We start from the raw sequence: 25,549 nt of genomic DNA, 5'->3' as shown, positions 1-25,549 counted from the left end.
CCAAAGGGTGCAGTCTTACTTTCAGTGACCAGAGGTGAGAAATTTTTTTCAGCCTGTTCCCAGTCAGCCTGTTATCCTTCCAGGCCCTGTCATTGATTGAACTAGTATCAAAGTAGCTAACCAAGGTCTAATTAATGGTGAAATCTCCTTCTGTTTTTTTCCTGTGGCTGTCTGGAAAAGTCAGGTCTGGAGTAAATGAGGAAAGGACTTCCCTGAGTTTTGCTGTGCCAGTGTCTCCTGGGATCGCAGTTCTCATTGATGTCTTCAAGCCTTGGGCTCTGGACCATGAAGACCACCATCTGCTGGAGCTGACAGCAACGCCATTTAGGTGCTGGAGACACCATTTCCAGTAGCATAATGGCATAACAAATGTTGAGCAATGCTGAGCCCTGGCAACAATTCTCTCCTAGCAAGGTCGATCTGTACTGGTCTGGTTCTATAGACCAGTAGAGAGCAAACGCCACAATCCCCAACCACATTGTTAAAGCCAACTTGCCTGTGGCAAAAAGGTAGCTAGATGTGATGAAGGAAATCCTGAAATCCTCCCTAAAATCTGTCAGATCGACCTCAATAACAATGGTAAAGATGCTTTTGATGAAGCATCTGGAGATGGACCTGTTACAATGCTGCCACAGATTTTGACATAGAAAACCTATTCCAGCTGCAGGTCAGGAGGAAGAAAAAGGAACATAAAGAAATATGCTAACAACTTTCAGACACCAGATTTGACCTGCTCAACTTGCAGTCATTTATGGATCTATGTGTTGTAGCCAGGCCCACAGACAAACAGTGAGAAATAAAGTTACGTTACATGGTCTTCACAACCATTATCACAGACTATGCAAATCATCTATCTCATTCGTTCAATTTTAAGTCTGATACTGTTAGACTGCACATAAGTGAAGTGGGAAAAGTGATGCTAAGTCCTTTTGAAAAGTGCTTTGATATCTGTAGAGGGAATTATGTCGAAGGAAAGTGCTGGGAACTATTACTGAAGTCTTTGAAGAGAAAATGAATCCAGAGAAAAAGCTGCCTCTGGGCTTTCAGTCTATTCTAGGATGCCTCTACTCAGAATTTCTTAACTTGTGAGCAGTTTTGATCCCAGTCATCCATCATTTAATCAGACTACAAAAAAACCAGGAGAATGAAAAAGAACCTTGCCTTTGTAGCACTGTAAAGCAAACAGAGCTTAAGTGCAGCTACGGCAGCAGCTGCTTATTAGCCCTAAACAAAGTCATCTTGTCAGACACTTTTATGGAATACTACCAAGTCAAATACATAATTTTGTGCCAAAGCCATTCTGGTAGAGGGTACTGTTCTGGCAGGGGGACTTTGCTCCGTTCTGCACTTGTGAAGTTGCTCTTGTAACAGACAAGAAAATCAGCCACAGGAAAGCACTGCAGGTCACTGACCACTCCTGTGTTCTGCTTGGTCTGGCTTGACAGTTTCTGGATGGTAGTTAGCTCTGTGTGAGGTCTTCACCAGCTCAGCTAGAAAGGTGGTGTCTTAGTGAGGAAACAAAATAAAAATACAAGGATAGAAAAAAAAAACCAGGTGAAAGGGAATATACAAGTATGGCATATATACATTTCCAATTTAAGGGTACTTTGGCTGTACTCAAACATTCAGAAGAAAAATAGTACTCCAGTTTTCGTACTAGATGTGTACACACTACAGATTTGGTTGCTTCACTGTTATGCAAATGAAAAGACAAGTTCAAGGAGTTTTTAAATGATGCTCCACACTTTTCTAGCTGACATGGAGCAATTAAATATGTAAGTTGAAGCAAAAAACAAGAGGAGATGCTATACTAATTAAATCAAGCAGTTCCTTCTATACTACTGCTTCTTGCCAGAAAGGTGTGAAAATCACAAAGTACAGTTTTTATTATGTATTTAAAGTTTAAAAAAACCCAACAAATTCCAGTGGGTGTTATAAAATAAATAATATTTTTTAAAAAAAGCATTAAAAGCTACACTCTTTTGTGAATATCTTGGCAATGCAGTGAAAATTTTCATCCAATGTTTCTTTTACTGAATGAATTTAAAGAAAGATCCACGGGCTACCACTGGGCAAGGTTCCTGGGTGCTGCTCCACTTCCATAGATCTGACTGCGTGTAACTTGGCAGGTCGCTGATGACTACATTTTCAATTTATTTTTGTTTTTGGAAACACAAGCAGATGCCTAACAAAAGGTTCAGAAGTGGACAGCCACCAAACTGCCATCCATTTGAGTGCACATTATAGTATAATTGTGAAATACATTGTTGTCAGTTTTATGTGATTTAATGTCATGTAGGGCATTAAATATATTTTAAACTCCACAGTCTGTCAGGTAACTTTGTTTAATTAATACTATAATATTCCAACTAAGAATAATCCAAATCCAATTTTCCTAAAATTCTAATCTAAAAGTTGTGAATGTTTAGAAAAAATGGCCTTTCTTCTTCTTCTAATCTATTTAAATGTATTACACTTTTTATTTAGATATACAGGTGTGCATCTGAGTTCACAAGAATTGTATTCAGTAACAGTCACATCAATACTCCTGTCATGCTTCTGATGTGACTGGAAGCTGAGTTTTTTTATTAAATATTCTTAATTAGTTTCTAGCAGACGTTTTGTTTAGAGATTTTCTATCAAAGACAGCCATGTTTCTTTACCTAAACTGTATGCCAGTTTTGTGAAAGTTATGTACCTGCTTATCTTTACTAAATACTTATTATATCATCAAGGAAGACTGTTTGTCTTAAATCTTTAGTTCCATATGGTTAAATTCTCATGTGTACATGCTTGCATAGCATTATCAACCAAGTGGATTTACATCATAACACATAAACTGGACTCACAGGCTTTTCAATCCTTACATATAGTTTTCACACCTCTAAGACAACTGCTATTGTGCTCCAGTATCTCTAGCTAAACAAGTTTAACCTAAAGGAACTATGTGATGAAGTTGGCATTTTATTTGCAATTTTATTGCAAAAACTTTACTTCTGTCTTTAAGGACAGGAAGATATGCTTGTCTTTAAGGTCACTAAAAATGACACAGTTTCCTTGGGAAAATTCCTTGGGAACTTAGTTTGAGTAAGCTGCAGCTTTTGTGCTTAAAACATAATTTCAGAGTGCTGTAAATACATTAATTCCTCATTAAGGTTGGAAAGCATTTCAAGATATTGTGATAACATTTTCAGTGCTGAAACATCAGAATTTACTTAGAGGTTTCTTCATTATTGCAAACAAACCCCTAAACCTGTTCTATTAGGGAAGCTAATGTTTCAGCCTAACAGCTTAACAGAAGAACTTCATTGGTTTTTTTCATAGTGATTCTCCTCTGTCATATGATGCTGAGAGGTTTATAGCAGCAGGTATCTAATCATAATCTTTTAATCCTTATTTTCTGGTTTATGTTCTAGAAATTTGTGTGGCTTCAAGAAGTTCCCAGCTGAAAAACTAATGAATTCTCAATTACAAGAATGCATTTGAGATAGCTGTGGATGTAATGAACTCTGCTTTATAATAAACTGGTTTCTTCAATGATTTTTTTTGTTTCATAACTGTTTTTACACATGATAAATAAACATTTTGAAGTAGATATTTTTAGTAGTGCCTGTAGAGCTTGATGGCCTGTAAAAACTCACCAGTGTTGAGCAAAATAGAGTGTTGTGAAGTTCAGACATTTAAGTCCTACATGAAAATTAGAAATTGGGAGGCAGAGAGACACATCTACACCTGTATCAGTGCAAGAACATGCTTAGGGAGGATTTACCACCATAAAAATGACAGAACTATGACAGACCAAAGGCTGTCTAGCCAACTGTCATCTCTCTGGCCATGCCTGCAGTGGGTGCCTAAGGACAGCATGAGAGAGGGGCAAGGGGTGTAACTGTAATTGTGCCAAACGAGCTTCCAGCCTCCTTTGAATTATGGCTTGTGTACTTCCAGGGTCCTCCATGGATTTTTCTTCCATAAACCTGCATGGCTGTGTTTTTGACTCACACAACCCATACCAGCATTCAACCTTCACAACAGCCAGTGGCAAGTCGTTCTGTTGGGTCACTACACCTTGTGTGAAAAACGCAAGAACCTCCTTTTGTTGATTTTGAACCCTGACCACTCCTTCTACTTAATGTCCTGACAGCCTCCACCAGGACTTGTTTTTAGATGTGGCCATGCGGCATGGTTTCCTCAGGCCCAGAGGTGCTGAGCACACTCAGATGTGATCCTTGCGTCACTGATTGTTTTTAAAGAGTCTTGTGAATGTCCGGAAGTCTTGGGAAGACTTGCAAGCTGTCCTTTTTGCCTGCCTAGAGTGTCTTTTCACCCAGAGCGGATATCATCTGAGTCAGAGACAGAGTGCAACCCTTCCTAGGTGGTTTGCTTGACCAATAATCTCCCTTTGGTATCGGGCACATCTGTCCGCCACCCTTGGTATCTGTAAAACATGTACTTGATGCACTGTATAAATTACCTTTTTTTAAATTCTTCAGTGAAAACAGAAAGAACAATTATTTTTATGTATTTTCAGAAGTCAGCATTCTCAGCAAGATGTCCAGCACCAGTCTTTCACTGCTTTCCCTTTCATCTCAGCTCCTCATGTCAGTCATGTTGAGTGGCTTATAACAAATGGCTAGAAATAGCCTCAGGGTTTAAGGGTTTGAGGTTACACTTTGAAATCAGGTTGACATTAACTTTATTTACAACATACTTTGGACCAGAACCTCGGCAGCTCTAGTGGCTTGTTTCCACTGAACCCAGTAAGCAGAGCTGATTCCATGGCAGATGAGAATCTACCCAAGACTCATAAAATTCAAAGATGAAAATCTTATTCGTAATGATGGAATGATATTAAGAGAAACTCAGAGTTATACTCAAGCTGTGCTGCAGTGATAGCTGAATAAATTCAGTGGCACCATGTTGCAGCCTTAGCAGAACAAAGTTAGCTACTTAAAATTTCCATATTGAAGCCTCAGAAGAACGATATTATTCAGTTCAAGACTGTGTGTGCCTTGCGCACTGTCACAGATTTTATTTATTTAATTTTTATAAACACTGTCATCCAACTTTAAATGGATGACATTGGTGCCTTAAATGACTCTTCAGAAATTTACTGGGATAATCCTAAAAAACTCCATGTAGCTGCACTTGTGTGTTTTGTTTTGGCTTGGTTTGGTTGTTTCCTGCTCTGGTTAATACCAAGTGAGTCATAGTAATGATTTTACTGCCACGTTTCTCTCCAAAGGGTGGTGAAACTGCACACGGCAACTATAGCCTGCTGCTTTCGGGGAGTGAGACATACCAAAGACCTCCTACTGAGAAACGCAGTCTATGTTGGTATTGGCATCAGACTCCAATCCACATGAAGAAAAAGAAAAAGAAGTTAAATTCCTGTTAAAATAATTTCCCCCTTCTTCGTTAGTTGCCTAGAGTCAGTCAGCACCTTCAAATTGTTCTTCAGCTGGCCATAGTAACTTCATCAAATAGGGCAATATATTCTACTAATTCAGGATGTCTCATCCTACATAATACCTTCTCTCTACTGAGGTACTGTTCAGTACTAGTATTATGCTACTAATAAAATATTATGCTACTAGTACTGTACCATAATAATTTATTTTAGTTACAGATTTTTCTTTTTCTCACACTCTGAAAATCAAGAAAAAAAAAAAAAGAAAAGAAAAGGAAAGCTAGTGATCAGCAGACTAGTACAACTAACTTCTGTGTCATTCATAATGGAGAGAGAAATGGAATTTGCAAGTGACCGTCTGGCAGAGCCCTGTTGAGGCATATGCAGCAGGTTGAATTCAGAAGCAGGAACCTTATTAAATCTAACTCTTTGTGAGGTAAGACTGGTTGTTACATAAAATAGAACCAGTATCAGGTGTAGGGGAAAACCAAACCAAACCAAACCAACCTCTAGGTCACCTGAACAGTTCAGTGACCCTTGGAATAAAGCCTTTTTCCTGCCTTTCAGTTTGTTTGCATTTTTCTACAACATAGGCTAGACTCTGCAATGAATTTTCTGTTGCTGTTACAGCCTCCTGTACTGAAATCCAAGAAAAAATATTAAATTTATTTTTTAATTGTCCAAGCAAGACTTTTTGGAACTTAAGCCTGACAATTATGCAGGTGATTGGGCCTTTTCATACCTGTCTACCAAGGAAGGTATACAGAAACCATGGCTCTCATGAAAACCATGAGAACAGGCTTCCTGAACGTCTCTGAAGAAGTTGCCTTGTGGAGGATGTGCACAGATTGTGACACAGATGAGGAACTGAACCTCTCTAGATAACCATGTCCAAGTGATTTCCCCTGGAACAGAAGTGTCCATAGGGTGTGTTTCTCTTGCAGTTGCCCCTCTGAACTCTACAGAGACTTTCCATTTCGGGTGAGCTCCTTGGACTGAGCCTGAATTATTTTTCAGGTGGGATGTGCCTGAAGCTTCAAGTGTTTTATGTTTTCCTTTCAAGCAAGCAAAAGAAACAGCTTTCAAAGGTTTGTTACATTGTAACATTTTGCAACTAAATTGATATTATAGGTTCAAAAAGATAATCATCAGAAAATTGATTTTTATAAACAGATTTATTTTTACCAGCAATTATTGCAAATATAAAATCCTCTGCCCAGTAGAAACACTCTCCCTTCCTATATCCATTTGAACTGGTTTATTAGAAGGGCCATTTCTTAGGACACGAATTTCAATGAATTTGTGAGCTCTGATATAACTGACTGTGAAGTTTGAAGGCACTAAGGAAAGCAACATCAACTGTTTTCCTGACATAAAGGCTGGCAATAACAGCTAATTCTTCATCAGGATGAACAACATAAAAAGCAACACCTTGTTTGCAAATGAGAAATAGGTGTGTAAAGGCAATGATGAGAAACTGAGACATTGTGTAGTTTTGGCTTCATTTTCCTTGTATACAGACTCGTTGGAGGCTGAGAGTGTGTGGGTGTGAACTATATTCACTGCGATCCAAAACTATTGAGACAAATCAGAGATCCCTAGTAGCTTTGCTGGATTTCAGATCTAGGTTTGATGTGTAGGTTATTAATACAGTCGGTACTGTAATTTACTGCAGTGTGCCAAACAGTCCTGGGTGAGAAGACCGTGTTCTCTCTCCGCGAGAAGTGAGCACAGGCAATACTACACAGTGGCAGTGTAGTACGGGGAGCATTTGCCTCCAGGGCAGTCACAAAGTAGAAGCCACATATGCAGCTATAATTAATTATCAGCCTATTAAGTACTTTTGTAAAGCTGGTCTCTTGAGGATTAAATGCCAGGAACTAAGCTGCAGACTAGACATACATCTCGCTCATGCCAAGCCACTCTTCCTTTGAACATCAACAAAATAATTTCTAATATTTTGTGAGATATCTAGTTAATTTCTTACCTATTGCTGGTAACCATAAAGGCATTTCTAATTCTGCAGGGCTTGAAGTCATAGACATTGCAGTCTGCTTGTTGATTGACAGCCTTTTTTGGCACTGTGAATACTATAAATTGATTCTTTCCTTTTCCGCTTTGTGCTCATCTGTGCAAGTCAAATTGAAAAGCACTGCACCAGCTGAAACAACTACCTTCAACTCAAAGTTATGCTCTACATAAAGGTTATTTTTATACTACTTCTTTCTGAGGTCTTCCACTTGTTAATACCTAACGGTGTCAAAACTTCTGGAAACTGCATGGACATCTCCACTATAGCTCAGGGAAAAGGAAGGATAAATGATAACACTAGGTAATAGCTACATGAGCCAATACACAACTCTTCACTAGATTCAACAGGAGATGAATTTGGTCAAAATACATATTCATTCACTTGAACACACCTGTGGGGTTAGCACAGAATTAAAGGGTTGGACTTATGACAAAGGATGCTATTTCTGCCCCTGCTTAGTAGCAATTCTATTTCCCCCCTCATAGTCCAACAAATCAAACTGGAAAAAGTAATGAAAAGTAGTGTATTTCCCACTGACATTTTTTTACCTAAACAGATTTGAAACAGACAAATGAGGATGCTACTAGTTACATATATCTTGAATTATGGCCTCACCAGCCTTTGTCTCTGGATTTGATCTTCCTTAATTTTAGACAGGGTCCATATGATAAAATAATATGATTTATGAATAGCTACCACTAAATTCAAGGAACTTAGAAAAAGCAAGCATATAGAAACATATATTTAAATTAAGCATCAAAAGAGAGGAACAGTTAATTGAGACTGGCTAGAGAGGTTGGGAAATGACTTGCCACTTTTATTATCAAGAGATATCATGATGTCAAACTGGCAGAAGAGGGAAATACCTTATAAGGGACAGACATGTAGAAAGTTTGAGAAGACTGTCAGATGCCTGAATAGGGAGAAGTTAAAAAGTTGTTTGGTTCCCTGCCTCCCCGCCCCCACCCTGCCCCCCGTCCCCCCACCCCCTCCCCCCCACCCCCCGCCTATATTTCTGAACGGTCTTGAGTGACCCAGGAGTGCTGCAATACTGGTATTCCACAACAGGGAGCACTCCTGTAGGTGCAGAGTTGTGAATTTCCAATGTAAACTTATTTCCAGTTTCAGGGGCACTTCTGGAAATTTTTGGATATTCATATTTGATACACTTTTAACAAGTTTTCCATCTCTTGTAAACTGTCATGCCAAAACTTTTACACAACTTCAAGAAATGGGCAACAAACATTTGATTCTATTTTATTGTTTTAATATACATACATATTGCATACATAAACATATGTGCGAATGTGTGTCTCCACGTAGATATAGTTTTACTACATGTATATAGTTTTATTTTTATTTAGTTCAAACCCATAAAAATATCTGAAATAAATAAAAATTCCATTCACAAAATTCCTCTAAGAAATTTGAAAGGATTCAAACTATGATAAAAAAAATATGAAAAAAGAGAGATGAAAGAATCTAGCACATCATTATTTTTCAGGATTCACAGAAGAAAACCATTACGGAGAAATCCCTCATGCAAAATAAACTCAGAGTTACAAGAAGGATCTAGGCCATCAGATCTCTCATTAATAAACTACATAGCCTTCCTTTTCCTGAAAAAAAGGAAAAAAAAAAAGAAAAAAAAAAGGAAAAAAAAAAACCCAAAACGAAGAAAACAGAATAGAGATATTTGTATGAAATGTGGAGAAACCTAAACAAGGAAAAGCTTCCAGTATCTTTGTGGTATTCAGCACAACCTTCCTCATTTTGAGGATTTCCAAGTAAGAACAAGTTTCCTGGAGGAACTTCTTATGAAGATGGTGGGAGAAAATTCTTTCATTTTCATAAAGCCAGCAATATTACAGTGCTGTTTGTCAAACCATATTGATTTCCATCTCTTCCAGGTGAACAAAGTCTTTCAAATGCATCTGCAACAGACCCTTTAGAGCGGCATGACAGCAAACTATGACGCTTCAAAATATTATTCCTTTACTCAAACAAATTAACTGAACAACAAAGATTCCCATATGCTGGTTGTCTTATTTGAAAGTCAGATGTTTAACAAAGGATTTTAATCTTATTTTACAAGACTGACTACGTTACAATTACATTCGTTTGTGCTTTTGAATAGTTTGCTATGTGATCTATAGGTAAGTTCATGAATGTGGCAATAATACTGTTCTTGAGTTTAATGAGGAAAGTTTTAACAGAGTAGAATAAGAAAGGCTATTAAAAATACTCCTACTATAAATGGTTACTACTATGTTAAGTTTTCTGTCTTGTTTTGCCAGACGGTAATAACAGATCCTAGCATTACTGCTGCTCATTCATTCTTGTCTTGATCATACAATCACCAGCAAAATATAGGTCCTTAATTTTTTTACACAATTCAGTAAAAGCAGCTAATTATTGAGGTTTTATTTTTTGTCAGAAAACATTTTTTAGGAAAAAAATAAAATGTGTTCTATGGAAATTGTTCATTTTAGCAAGTTTGTTTTAAGAGCAGAAATGGGTCTCTGACAGGTTCAGGGTAGACTGATTTTCTCTTACTGACCAGATGATGAAATACTCAAGTTTGTAGCTACAATTCAGTAACGTGCTTGTGAAGTAGGAGTGGAATAGCTGTATGTGCTTTACTTTTGGTGGAATGGCTGTAGAATTTTGATCCTAGAAAGGTCTGTGTATCAAAGCCTATTTCACAAAGATACAATATCACAGAAAGGCTGGTATGAGTGGATATGACAACAGATAGCAGAAAAGAAAGATAAATGAATAATAAAAAAACCCAACAACAACAAACCCCTATGTTTTTCCATTTCTTGCATCACACTGAGGAGTATAGGACATGCAGAAAATATAGCACTTTTGTTGTTGATACAAGTTGAAACACCAGACCTCCCAAAGAGTAGCAAATTAAGTCTGATCACTTTATTCTCCCTCAGAACAGTTGAAAACCCCACCTGGCTGCAGTCAAATGATAGCTCCCAGACCTTAATCCATTTATTTTCATTTCTCAATATTGGTTATTTTTCAATTTTGAAGACTGTTGACTTCATCATTGATGAACATGGAGACAAGACTGCAGTAAAACGTGGCAGAGACTGAGGGGTGTTTCCTCAGCCCCACAACACTTGTGAGAGATTTACATGATGTTCAGGGGAAGACTGTAGAAGCAACATGATTTTATCCTTTGAATTTGGAGGACAGGTATGTAAAAATCATGACTGTGGTGTTCTTGGGGTTCTCAGGATTCAGCAATGCATGAGTACATGGAGGTCCAGGGTTTTAAAAATTCCTTTATTAAAAATTACTGCAAAATTTCTGTAATTAAAAACAAATATATTTGTGTATACCCCCCCCACCCCCCCCCCCCACCCACCCCCCACCCCAAACCAGTTATCACAAAGTTACCACTAGGAAAGCAAGTGTGTGTATTACACACACTACAAGCAGGGAAGCTCATTTTGCATAGGCTGTGAGTTAGTTAGTTTTTATACCTTTTTAACATAGATAAACCCGTTTCTGGAATAGTGGTTGCTGATTCCTGTTTTCCTGGAAGGCCAGTTCCTTAGCACACATCAAGGTTTCTTTGTGCTGCCAACTACTCCCCATCTATGAGGTTTCCTCTGAGCTTATCAGGGATGTCTCAGGGTTCCCAGCTGAGAAGTCCTTTTTTGTCATTACGTTTACCTGCATCACCTTTGTGGTGGTTCTGCCAAGAGTGTAAAGGGTGATGTGAACTAGCACAGGGTAAAGAAAAAATAAGTTTTCAATGTTGCATATGAATACTAACATGAAACATTTGATTTCTGTGGGCATCGCAGCCAGATTACCTTTACCACTAGACAGATAGCTCTAGACTGGCTTCTAGCTGCTTTTTCAGATACGGGGCAGATTTCCATCTTGCATAGCACAATTGAAATTAGTAGAACTGTGCCAGCATCAGACAAGAGAAACTGCTGTTGATACAAACAGCCAGGAATGCTCAGCTGAGCTTCATTAGGTTCCTCTGAAGACTGATGAGCCTGAAGGAGATGCAACCTACACAACTTCGTGCAAGGAGTAAACAGCTAGTTGGAAAAGAAATTTCTGAGCATCCAACACAGCAGTGTAGAGCTTTGATGAGCCTGATTACCATTAAGCCTACAGAGAGCCTTAAAAGCACTACTGAATTAAGACTTCAGTTTTCAAACGTGAGTATGGGAAAGCACAGCAGTAAAAAGAATTTGTGTCTGTTGGCTAAATATATCAGAGTATTAGAAATCTTGTGAGCATGTAAATAAACCAGAAAGTCTTCATTTGTAAATGTTGCATGATATACATTACCATCTGCCACCATTTGTTACTGTAAGACCACAATGACTCGCACTAGGTCACATAGCTAGAGCCTGATTACTCTGTTGTTATGATATGGTTCATCACTTACTTGCTTTTGTTTGTCATGTTATAGTCCTTATATCCAATCTTGTAAATATGTCATCACCCTATTTCTCATCGTTCTCAGCCCCCTTTAACTGTACAATTACATAAAATGGCAAATAACACTGCTTGGAGTCACATAATTTATTGTATAGAAGTATTTTGATATATCTCTGAATTTAGCAAGGTCATAAATTTATTTACTCATCGTTAACACTGTAACAGTTCACAATGTGAGTTGTCAGAGCATCGTCTTATTTTGTTGCAACCACTGGATATGAATTTACAAATGCTAAAATTCAATACCAGCAGAGAACAACCAGCTGGAAGATGTCATAAAAAGAATGCACAGAGGGATGATGAGGCAAGTTGAAAGGCATCACTTTGCCAGCTCAAACTGCTAAGCTGCTTCTTAGAATTAGCTCAGCAAGTGGCCTTTGAGAGCCTGTAGGACCCAACACCGGGAAAAAAATGTATGTGAGTAAAAGGCACTGAATGAAAATCCAAACCCAAGAGAAGCTTTTTCCCATCCCCATGACCAGGGGCATCACAGGGGCACTGTGGTGAGAAATACCACATGCACTGTGCCCGAGCTGTGTGACACCAACAACGCTGGTAAAACAGCAGCTTTCATGTTGTTGAGTCACCTCTTTGAGATGACAAAGTAGGTGCAGTGCCTCCTCACACTGGGTCCAGTTCTGCACTCGCAGTAGACTTCTGCACCATTCTCAGCCCTGCAACTGCTACTAAACCTTCTCCAGCTTCTCTAACTGTTTGTAATGAGCAAACTCTGGGGCCAAACCACTTTGGTCTGGTCTTGAATCAACTACAGAGTTCAGTACTGTTACATCAGCCTGGGATTCACTTGTTACACCAGCAGGGAAATCATCGCATTAGAAAAAGATGTTTCTCCTGCTGCTTTCAGGCGATTATGGCAGCAGTGCCAGGAGAGATCAGGGACAGGATTTGACACGGCAAACCCTTGTTTCAGTTCCTGCATGGTGAGTGGGAAGGATTGGCTGCTTTTATTCCCATCAGCAGTGAACAGATGTTGACAAGCCACAGAAATTTGCTTGAAAAGAGAAGTCACTCACAGCGCTCTCCTTCCTTTACTGTAATGCAAATCCCACAGGCCTGAATGCACAGTAAGGACACTGCCACTTGGGGAGATCCACTAACTTCCAGGCATTTCTGAACTGTCAGAAATATTCAGGAACTTTGCTAATGAAAAAAAAAATATTATGAGAAAAAATAACAAGGTCTGCTCTGTATGACACAAACAAACAAGAACTAAAATGGATTACTGAAATACCACTGCTGATGTCTCACTTTACAGACAAGTGAGCCTGAGATGAATTTTTTTCACCAAATTCTGTGGCTCTGTCCATCTATTGCATGCAGGTATATGTAATATTCTGCTACAATAATCTCATTGAAACAGGCAAGGTGTTTATGTTCTGGTGGGAAATAAGCAGCAAGTTTTTTCTAGGACAATACTGGAAACTTTTTTACCTTTTTTTCCTTTTCACCTTATTCCCCTTTTTTCCCTGACTGAGAGCTAAAAAGTCAGAGCACAGGGAAGTGAAAATTCATCTCAGGTAATCTATGTTATCCCACATTTTACCATAGTCTAACTGCTATTTCAACTCTTATTCTTCATGAAAGATTATCAGTGTATAAGATTGATTGTCAGGTGCAAGGCTCAGGCCTAAGGCTAAGCTGAGGAATTCCCAAGGCTTTGATCAACTGCATCCTTTTCCCTGCACCTGATGTGTCTGAATCTCTGTTATAAAAATCAACACCCTCCTGTCACAGTGCCAGTTCTGATCTTGGCGATGGAGATGCCATTTGGTATGGCAAAGACATTGATTACCTTTTACCTCCTGGCTGTGGTAACCTGGCATGGAGTAGTACCAACTGCTGTTTAGTTTGGGTCAGCATCCACTGGGTCCAGGTACTTCCACCCCAGGTGTTAGTGCATGCAGTGTGCTGGAGAGCAGCTCTACAGCTGATGGTGCAAACCAGTTAGGGAGTGAACAGTGAGCAGAGGGGAGACAATCAGGTGTGCTGATGATGTCCCCTGACCCTCCTCCTGTGGCTGTGTTGGGAGCTGTGGTGAACTGATCTGGTCTGTTAGAGCACCAAAAGCACAGCCCTCTGCTGGGAATTTAAAAGCTCCAGTTTGAGACAGGAAAACTGAAAATCAGAGCAGCTTTGAAAAAGTCGTGGTAAATAATTTCCCAGACTTAGTGAGATCCAGCCTCTTTCCTCAGCGTGAAGATTTATAGCTGGGAACAGGAGACAAATCTCTTCTTCAGAGAAAACCGTCTCCTCAGCGCTGCAGGCAGCACTCCCCTAGCACTTGATGAACACCTCCTGCCAGCTGTGAGTGTCCTCAGCTCTTACCAGTTTGAATAGATTATTGTATCATCAATAAATAAATATGACAGCAAAAAAATGCAACTAAGTTGTCATACCTCTAAAACAGCATAAAACCTGTTTAACTTCCATTGCATTCAACTTTCCACTGCCAGTTTGTTTCTTGAATTTTCTGCTTAAAGCATTTTTTCTATGCTTTTTCCATTACATTGCCTTCACATCTTTCCTCCAGACTACTTACTTATCATCTGATCACTGACTTTCTTCCAGTAGAAATATTCTATGAGTGAAATATGAGCTCACTTAAAACAGGCAAGAGCAGTTACAATATAAAAATTTACATCATTTTCGTCCTTTTAGGATTCTTAAAGGAATTTCCTATAAAGACCTCCCATAACTAGTAAGCAAATTTCACATTCCTAGCCTGAGTGTTATATTTGTTCTAATTTGGAAGAACTGTTTGTTTTAATAAATAAACCATAAAACACAAAAAAATTAAATGCAAACTTTCTTGAAGCTTTTCTTGCATTTCTGTATTTCCTGAGGTGAACAGCTTCTGAGCAGAGTAAAATGGCAAAGCTGGAAGGGCTGCATTGCCCTTGGAAAACTGAGAAAAATTCATCTGCCTATGCAGCCTGAAGGAAGGAAATTTACCTCAAGCTGGCTACTAGTTTTGTGATGCAGTCCAGCAAAATATTTAGGCATTTGATTAACCTTAAACTCATATTTATGAACTTGAGAAATAAGGCTGTGCATTCTAAAAGAACCCCAAAATCATGCAATGGAAACTTTGGTTCCTTCTTATCTATATCCCCCTTACTGCTGAAGTCCTTTTCTTGCAAATTACAGAAATTATTTTCTCTACCTGTTAGTCTTTCTTGTATGTTCCTAAACTGTAAGAATGATAAAGAGCCTTTCATACTTTAAAAGTAGTGCATTCTTGATTTAGCTACAGTAATATGAGTTGCTTGAGAGACTGTTTGCATACTCCAGTCCTAATCCTTTCAACATATACTGAAAAGCAAAATTAAAATTATGATAAAACAAATGATAACAGCCCAGTTATAACTTTTTTATGTATCATTTTTATGTTTTAACCTATGTTGTGAGACTACATGCATAATCTATAACACACCTGAGTGCTTTACATTAACAAACACAACACTCTAAGCTGTCAGTGAGAGAACCTGGGTCATGAGTTACACCAGATAAGTGACTATGCAAATGTCAGCCCATTGGCCAGCATTCACAAAAAACATGTCTCTGACACCTGTGAACAAGTTAGATTTCTTGTATGATGTAGATGTGATGGAAATTGCAATGCCTTGAATTCTTCAGTGTGTGTATTTAATGCATTATGTACACAAAGGGTTGTCAAAATTATTATTAATATTTATGTAACTACATGTCTCCACAGATAACTTCATGTAAGGCAGATAGAATATAATTCTTTTTGTGGGTGAAACTGAAGTGGGGCTCAGAAGGAGTTTAATTTCTTAATCAGTATGCCTGCCCAATTTACTGTCATTAACTGTCTAAGATGCTCATTTGTAAAGCAGAAAAGATGATAACTTCATTTACATCTTTAGGTCACATATTCTTAGTGGCACAGACCAAAAGCTTTATAAATTACCTCTTATTGTAGGTTAAGACATCCATGTATGACCTCATCCTTCTGTATCCCTTATCTCTTGGTCTGTACCTAGACCAACGTTTAACAATTTTTGTACAGCACCTAGCACAAAGTGATTGTGAGCAGTGACTAAGTCCCATACTGATAACAATCATAAATAAGTTTTAAAATTACAGTTTTCTATGGCTTTCCAGCAGCATACTAATTGTCACCAATTTGAGCTACATTACACAGCCTTTCATCTACATTTTTTCCATATTTTTTTTTTTTTGGGGGGGGGGGGGGAGGTGGGGAGGGGAGATGTGGCAGTATGTAGGAGACCTCAAATTTTTCTTGAGGGTAATAATTCTAAATGAGAGAAAGACTTCAGGTCACTCAGTCCCTCTCTTTAGCCCCTTTTGCTTTTCCTTCTCAAAAAAGTCAATACATGGACTGCAATCAATATATTCACATTCACTTTAATTCTTTAAAAAAATTATTTTGACCAACCTGAAGGCAGAAGGCCTGGTTAATCACTATCTATCTTTTGTACATGCCAGGTTTTTTGCTGCCTGCTAAAAGTGATCCTAGCATACCATGAAATGTTTGGCAATGTGATTTTATGTGTTGAATTCTCAACTGGATAGGAAACCAGAAAATGACAGCATCAGCTCTATCTCATTTACACTTCTAAAGAGTTATTTTGAGGTTTAGAACTACTATGATCTTGAAAATTATTTTCTAGCCCCTGAGAAGAGATCCCCGGAGATTCCTTTAGTGTGTTAGTAAATGCCATAAGTATTAGGACCTGATTATGCAGTTATTTTGCTGTGCAATTCACCCTTTTTATTGTTACTAAACCAAAAATGCACTTGCTATTTCTATTAAAGTTTACTTTTACTTTAGTAGAAATGTGGTGAAAACCATTTACAGAGTGGAAGACAACATTTCAGCTTTTGAAAGTCTGTCATGATGACTTGGTGATTTCTGTTCAGGAACATCACTGGTGTAGGAGAGGAACATTTTCCTCCAAGCCTGTCTCCTCCACTTACCCTGCAGCCATCCAGGCTGGTTCCTGCACAGACATGGCCTGAGATCAGGTGGAATCTGGCAGCTCATAGGCTTCCTCCCAGTGAGACTTTCCTCAGAGGCACATTTTATAATCCAGGGACTTGTCTTAAAGTACCCAAAACAATGAGCAAAGAGTTCACTCTGATAAAATTATCCATTAATCTGCTACATAAGCCATATAAGGAAGAAAAAGTACCTTGAGAAAAATTCATTCAGCAACTTCTATTACAGGTTTTCAGGTCCAAGTATTTAATAAATAATAAGCTCATAAGCATGCATCAGCATTTTCAGTGGTACCAGCCAAGAAGCACTTTGGCCCCATGTTTGAACATACTCTGTTTCCTGTGGAAATTAGAGACACATCCCCTGAGCTTTTGTTATGGATCACACGAATTCATTGCAAGATGCCAAGATCCTCTAACCCTGTGGGTCCTTCCTATGTAATGAGAACATCGTTTCATCACTTTATTTTTACATCGCTTTTAACCAAACAGTTATACACAGGAATAGATAAGCAGCTTGCATACACTTACTGACCGGTGAATGCATTTAAATCCACTGGTTATATTACCAATTTTTAACTGTGAACAAATGTCATGAAACAGAACTCTAAGCGAATGTCCTAGGAAGCTTTTAGAATATCCCATTATCACATAATGTAAAAAAAAAAAAGGGATTCTCATTTTTTCAGACTGTAGTATTGATTTAGCGGATATATATGACTCTGAAGATCTGTACTATCCAGAAGAAAGAAAGGTCCTACTCCTTGTGCCCGAATATAATAACAGGAGAAATATCAAAATCTTTTGATATACTTTGTTAATGATTTTCTGGTAGAAAATATATAAGCAGTTGAAATCATATTCGAGTTGCTTGGTGATATTATGTAACACAATATGGAAGCATTAATTCTGGGTTATTGAAGAAAGTTTAATATAGGAAAACACAAAATTAAAACTTTGGGACAGTATGTTTGCCATTGAACTTCGTGGCTCTCTGAATTTGGCCCAGGGGATTCAGTTTACAATCACAAGGCACAGTGAGAGGTGTTATAAAAAATATTTTTTTCTAATTTCTGGTTGAAACAGCGAAGTAAATGTGAATGAGACACATAATTTTCTCTTACAAAGAACACACTGTCATTCACAATAATAAAATGGCATGGTTTTGCAAGTCAGATAAACTTTCCTTGTAGTGCATTGAATGAAGGCAGGCAACAAATTCCCATATTCCAGGAAAAAAGAATATCTATCTATAGACCTATAAATATATGTATTTAAGGCTTCATTGAGCAGGAGTGAAAAAAAAATAAAAATAAAAGACATCATATCTATCATTTCTCACAGAATCAAAAAAATGAGGAGCAAAGGTAATAATTTATTCTTACAGCTGTTCTGTGTTTCTATAACTGACTGAAACAATTTATTAAAATACATTTATTCCATTGTCTTTAAGGAGACAGTTCAAATCACAGCCTCAACAAATTGCAATAATTGTTAATCAACTGTAAATAATTAAAACAGACAGTCAATGCAGTAAAGTTGATTTTAGCTGCTTTAGGCTGCTCATCTATCCATGTTATTTAAGACAGTTTGGTATGATAGGATGGAAACTTTAAGAATGGAGCAATTTAGGCCTAAAGGGGATGTTTTTAAATGTGAACATGGCTATAGAGACAAATGTACTTCTCCATTTCTACTTTGGTTAAGTTTATCACCAGCCTGCAAAAGACTTGATATACGCTATACAAATTTAGCTCTGTAGTGTCAAAACATTTTCCAGCAGCAACATCAAAAGTTGTAATTCATTACTATCATGTGAGGTTGGTTTTTTGTTCTAGAGGAAAATATGGTTGTGCCATGTGGCAGAATTTTTCAAGTGCACATATCGAAGGTTTTACTTAAGAGATGAAAAAATGAAAAATTTGAGTAAAGTTGTAGCTTTTTGGTGCACTGCAGACTCATATCAAGTGCCTAAGACTCAGCACAGCCCACGGTTTTCATCCTTTTTCTGTCTTCTTATTTCTTCATTCTAAGTATTCTGTGAAATAAGCTTTCATGTGAAATTCATGTAGCATATGGCACAAGTAAAACTAGTACCAGGTGGTTACTCCAAGGTTTATTCCTCAGCTATACTCAGTAGTAAGGAATAAATTTATCCATCTCATCTCCCAGGTGTTTCCCCTCTGTAGGACACCTACTATGTTAGTTCATGTTTCCCCGTCTGCTCTTACTCTGCAGTTTCAGCCTAAACACTAACGTATGCAGAAAGCAGCCAACAAAACATGAGAAATGAGAAAGAGACCACAGGTCTGGCTTGTGACCTTGGATACCTGTGAATGCTCATGACAGCATGAACAGCAAACATCAGACTTGCTCGTTATAAGCCAGAACAACAAAAAATAGGAAAGGGGAAATAAACAGAAGCCTCCCCTCTCCTGGAGCCTCCTCCCCAGGAGCAGCCTTGTAGCTGGCACACCCAAGTTTCCTGCCAAAAAGAGAACACCAGGCTAAATGCATTCTTACAAAGACTGTTTATTTTCTTCTTATGGCAGCTAGCAAATCCCTCCCAGTGATGTGAAATCATAGTGTTGTGTGTTCCAGGTGACAAAAAAACACATTCTACTTCAGAAGTGGTTTGCTGTTCAGCAAGCAGCAGTAACACACATCAAATGGACTAAGTGGCACCTGCTTTTTAACAAAAGGCACTGTGTTAACGAGGTTTCTTGAGTTTTAAGGGATGCCCGGTGACAAAAGTACTCTGAAGAAGAAAATGTTTTAATGTATGCAGAAAAGAGGAAGGATTCATTCACAGAGAAAATGATAACTAATAGATGAGATTCACCTTTATACTTATGTAGAGCATTTCAGAGACTGTAAAGAAATTATTGAATCTGAATATAGCCATTTCCTCACGAATAAAGTGGAATTAATGATCTAAGCTTGATACAATGATTTTGTGTCTGCAGAACTGTTTTGGCTAGGCATGTAGTTCTCACTACAAAAAAGAAAGGCACCCTACTAAAAATGCATGTGTCATGCATAGGATATTTCAATACTCAGTTTGATTTTTTTACCTTTTGCTTACTTTCTTTTTTTGATTTTAAGTTTCCCACAGGGAAAAAAACAAACAAAAGGCAAATGTCCCAAAACACAGCAAGGTCTGTATAAAAGATATATGAAACTTCATATATTTATTACCTTTTGTCATTGTTTTATTATTATTATTGTTAATGTTATCAGTAGCTGTTATCAGCAAAGGATTGCTTCTCATCTGCTTGCCATTGGTGAGTCTGCCTTCAGAGTCTTGTGCCTGGTTTTGGGTTCCTCAGGGCAGGAAAGAAGGACAAGAAAGTCCAACAAAGGCTGCTGAGTGGTCACGTGGTTGGAGGATACGATGTCCAGGGGCAGATGAGAAGAACTGCATTTATTCAACCTAGAGAACTGAAGGCTAAAGGGGAGTCTCCTAAATAACCATCCAGCTTGCAAAAATTGGTTCAAGGACAAAGAGCCAAAGGTGGTGTCTTTGTACTAAGTAGCTCTTGCTGGATTTCCCACCCATTAATCTGCCAGATCACCTCAAGTTTTAGCTTTCCAAAAATCCTGAGGCAAACTCAAGTATTTCATACTTAAAGGATTAAGGTAGTAGACAGGACATGAACTGCATTTCTAGCTCAGACATTGAGTTGCATTGGAAAATCATTCAAGCTGTGTTCACTCTTGTCCTTCTTGCTCAATTCAGACGTAAGCTACTAAGAATCAGGACTACCTTTTCTATAACAGTTTTGCATGCCCCTTTAGCATGTTATAGCTGTACGATTAAAGCAACAAAGACAAGGAAACAGTTACACTGGGTAGGACTATGTCCAAGGCCATTTCATTGGAAAACAAAGTGAAGGAACCCATTGTAATGGCTAGTGACAAGCATCTGTATGGCGTTTCTTCAGATCTTTTACTGTGCCGAGTTTCATTTATTCTTTACTGTCATATACCAAAATAGGGCTTTTAAAAAAAATGAGATGACCAGAAGAAAGGTCTCATATATCCCATAAAACTCTTCATCCTTTCTGATGGAAAGAGCCCTTTTATCATCTCAAAACTGAGTTCCTTACCCAGGGTGTAGAATCAAATAAAAAGTCTAATACAAGATATTGCCCTTAATACAAAGTTGCACAAGTTTGGGTGCTAGGTGGACTAGCACACCTTGGTAGTTTCCACAATCAGACTTATACACGGTTACATGGATATTACTTTGTTAACTTCCAACCCTTTAACACTGGATGGTAATCTACAGAAAAGTTACACAGTCTTATTGGTTAACTACGCACATTCATTGAGGAAGGGTCTCTTTGTGGGCCAGGGTACCTTGTGTAGGGTGTGTGATTTTTATAACAAAGGTAGTTTGCTCAATGACACAACTTTGGCTGTCTGTCCAATAAGTATCAGATCAAGATTCTTGTGTTGCCAACTTCCCAGGATGTAATTGTTCTTCAAAGTTGTCTTGTTCTAAGCAGAAATTACTTTAGTTAATCATCCTTGATAGTTCTTTGCATGGGACATTCTGAGTCAAAATAATGTGTGCATTCTGTTTTTTCAAAAATATGTGCAGGTTGTTAAACAAAACCATATGTCCATATAGTCTGATAACAAAATTTGGCAATATTTTAAACAGTGTATTAAAGCAAACATCCCTGGCATTTCAATTAATTCATATTTCTAGAGCTAATGCAAAACAAGCATGGATGATGCTGAAAAGTGTATTATATTCTAGTTATTTAAGAGACAAATATTTTTCAGTTAACTGACCAGAAACTATGCATTTTTCTTTGTAAAATATTTTTTTCCATTTTAGTAATTCAGTCATTTATGTAGATATATCTTTAAACTTGAAAAAACAGATAAACTGTTTGATTTCTAGAATGTGGTCTACAAAACTTGTTTGTAGAACTGTGACTTCTAGTTTTGTTGCAGCAAACTTTTATCTTTGGGTCTTTTTGATTTGTAAACTTAAAAAAAAATGTATAAAACTAGAACTCTCTGAATCCATGACATATTGCATTTCAGTGTTAATCTTTCAGACCTTCTAGCTTCTTTGTCTGAATTTTGTATGAAGAGCAAGGATAAATGAATCAGACCAGCTCATCTGCGTCAATCACTGGAGCTTCACTGTCTCCTAGCAGTAACAGACTGGTGTGAAACATCATGCTTGGGCCAGCTGTCTTTTTGGTGTGTTGCTACAGTGCAGTTCAGCAATGGCTATAACATGTCTAACCAGAGTAGACTATAGGGTGTTAAGTAATCAAAAAAACCCCAAAAACCCCACAACCCAAAACCAAAAAACCAAACCAATACAAATTATAACCTTGCCTTTAAATCACAGTTTGTACAGCTGCAGACAACAGATTATGTTCTTGAGTCTCATAGTTTCAAAAATTCCTGTGAATTTATCTGTAAATATGATGATCTCAAATGCTGCCAGAAAGGTGAACTGACCAGGCTGTATAACTATTGACGTCCAAAAGATTAAAACCCTTAAGCATAGGCATATCGTGATTCATGAGCATAGTCCTGCTGAGCTGTACTATTTACTAATGGTGTCAAGTCATTGTTACAGGATGGAGCTCTTAGCTGGTCTTCTGAGCAGAGAGCAGGGTCTCTCATACTTCTAAGAAAGTTCAAATTAGCAATGTTAAAGCTAATTTTTAGTTTCTGTTTTAACAATTAAGGAAGAAGAAATGGAGAAAGGAAGAATTTAAACCTTTTCTTGTTGCGTTTGCAACCTGTCTCCTCATTATTGTGTGTGGCAAGGCTTTTACAATGGGAAAATTCAGACTGAAAGATGCAGCTCCTGAAGTCCTCCCAGGATACTGTCCGATGATGACTCACCCACCACCTGCCTGTTCTCCTTTTACTTAACCAAATGGCAGATAAAATCACAGTCGGAGATAGGACATTCCAAACCTACTTTCATTAGAAGAATCTTATTTTAAAAGAATTTTAGCCAATAAAAAAAGAGAATAAAAAAGTTAACAGAATAAAGGCAGATCATCCACCTTCAGCATCATTCCATAAGAACTGCATATCTTAACTACATGAAGTAATTTTTTAAAAATACACCTGGTTTAAAATCAGAATTTGTGTCTTGCTTTGATATGCAATTAATGTAGAGAAAGTAGTGAGATTACAATGAAAACTTGTTTCAATGCTCTGGAGACATTTCAGACTTCATATTTATTTGTGCCTTGTTCCCTCTGCTCAGATGGCAATGGAAATGCCACCACATACATGTTTTTGTCAGGGTTTCATTTCTGAACCACACCGGTCTTTATGAGCTTGTTTTCAGCGCCACACTGTGTGCTCCGGTGTGCTCCGCCTGAACTTCCCCACGGCAGACCAGACTCTGCTCAGCCATTGGAGTCACGGGGAATGGACGGGCTCCCCCAGCGATGAAGGAAGATGGAGGATGCAGAACTGTTGTATACCAACAGATTTATCAGCTTTTCCAAATATAAGTTGTTTTCATTTCCCTGAGAGCTCCTGGCTGTGGTTTTCACTTCATAACCCAACCTCTCCCTTCCTCTTCCTCCCTGCCCCAGGCCATCACCAGCCTGCTGGGACACTGCCGGAACAATCTAGAGGTTTTGTGGAGGTTTTCGGCAAAAGCCAGGAGTGTCTTCACCTCCATCGGATGTGTGATTGGTGTAGATGCTTCCAGGTGCTTCTCTCCCTCTGCATTATCTGGAAGGAGAGGGGAGGAGGATTGAAATTACTTCTATTAAAATATTTTTACTGAGGATGGTCTTTAAAAAACTATTAACTGTTCGGAGCTAAATGGCAGTTGGCTGGGCTACTGTAGTGTATACATTAATGTAGTGAATTGTGAAGATGTGGAGACAAACATTAAAATCCTTGGTAAAAGATAACATACAGAAAGCACAAGTAGGGAAATAAAATCTCATTTATACAGGTGAACTTCCCACGTTCCCCATCAGTTGCCTGCATTGCTCATCAGGTCTGGTCTGCAGGACAGACACAGGCCCAGCCAAGCTTTCCCTGAGAAGACACTCTATTGTCAGAAAAATTCCTGCCTGACACAGGTAGATCTGTTACACAGACTGATCTGCAATCTGTTATGCAGTACTGAAATGGGACAATTTTACAGCTGCTGCATATAACGCAGCTCTGGGAAGGACCAGGCTGATGTGAGAAGGGATCTGGGTGTGGACACTGCCCCTTGCATTTGCAGTTCAGTGAGCAAAGCTGCCAGCACTGAGGCAACTGTGTCCTTGGTCTAACAAGTGGTAGTTCTTCTGCCAGGGTGAGAGGCAGAAGATCACAGGGATCTCAGCAGTTATGAAGTCACTAAGTATTGAGGAAGCTGTGGTAAGTAATGTATATGACAGCTCTGAAAGAACCCTGCTCTTCAAATTTGTGTTGAAGAAGCCTACTCACCAAGCTCTGCTCCTGCCACTTCAGCAGTCTAATACTGCCTTTACATCAGCTGTCACCAGAACGTGATTCTTTGAACTTACACTTGCTAATGGGGAGGTATGTTGGCCATTTTGTGATGCTTGTGGTTGGCCCTGGATGATCCAGCAACTCTTGGCAGCCAAGGTCCAGTATAAAGCTCATTGAAATCAAGATGCTTTGGCTCAGTCCCCTGGGTGAACACGAGAAATATCATGGGGAACCTCATCAGGGTGGGATCCTGCAGCAGTTCAAATGTGATGGCTGCACAGTTACGGCATCACCCTCCCCTGAGACCAAATGCGCCCCTTCAGGGACCCAAATGTTCGCTTTGCCTTCGAGCAATGCTGTGTCTGATTTTTCTTATTTCAACCAGCACCAGCTCCTGAGCAGGTGCTTGGGCAGCCTTGAAGAAAACAGTTCTTGCTGTGAAGAGTTCACAAGTTAAGATGACATGTTAAAGTAGGCAGAGTTCAGAGAAGAGTAACGAATAAGGGAAAAATCAAGCCTGATTCACTAAAATCTTCCATCAGTAGGCAGATTTTTAAATGGGCTTGTTTCTAACAGGATGTATGTTTATTTGGTGAATGCAGATGAACACAACTGTGACAAATAATACCTACATGTACCATTTGAAATACTGTCCTTGTTCATTGCAGTTTCAAATCATGGCAATTTCTTGTATTTTAGTAATTTTTAAACCAATTCCAGTTGACAACTGTAAGAATATAAACCTAAAATATATCTATTTGAATGTATTAAATATAGAGGTAGGAAAGAAATCACAATTTCCATTTGATATAGTTCCACATTAACATTTTTGCTACTTGAATAAAATGTTACATATACATGTTTATTTTCAAAAATACTTCCTTTTCCTTCAAAATACTGAATAGAAAAAGATGATGTATATAGATTAACATTGTCTATACAACGAAAATAAATTGATTTTATGCATTTGTTGTGATTGGTACTTATTTTCTGAAATGTCAAAACTGATTTTTTGTATTTCCTTTAGTTACATTCTTTCTGTGGCAGCGTTTGGAGTATCAGCATTTTCCTCTTCACATAGCTGTGCCATTCCTGCATATGTCAATGCCTATTTTATATTTCTGATGTCAGAAGATTTCAGAAACTTTTAGTGAGAAATATTTGGT

The sequence above is a fragment of the Falco rusticolus genome, chromosome Z (assembly GCF_015220075.1).
Source record: "Falco rusticolus isolate bFalRus1 chromosome Z, bFalRus1.pri, whole genome shotgun sequence".
NCBI classification, from domain to species: domain Eukaryota; kingdom Metazoa; phylum Chordata; class Aves; order Falconiformes; family Falconidae; genus Falco; species Falco rusticolus.
Note: the sequence above shows the minus strand (reverse complement) of the source record.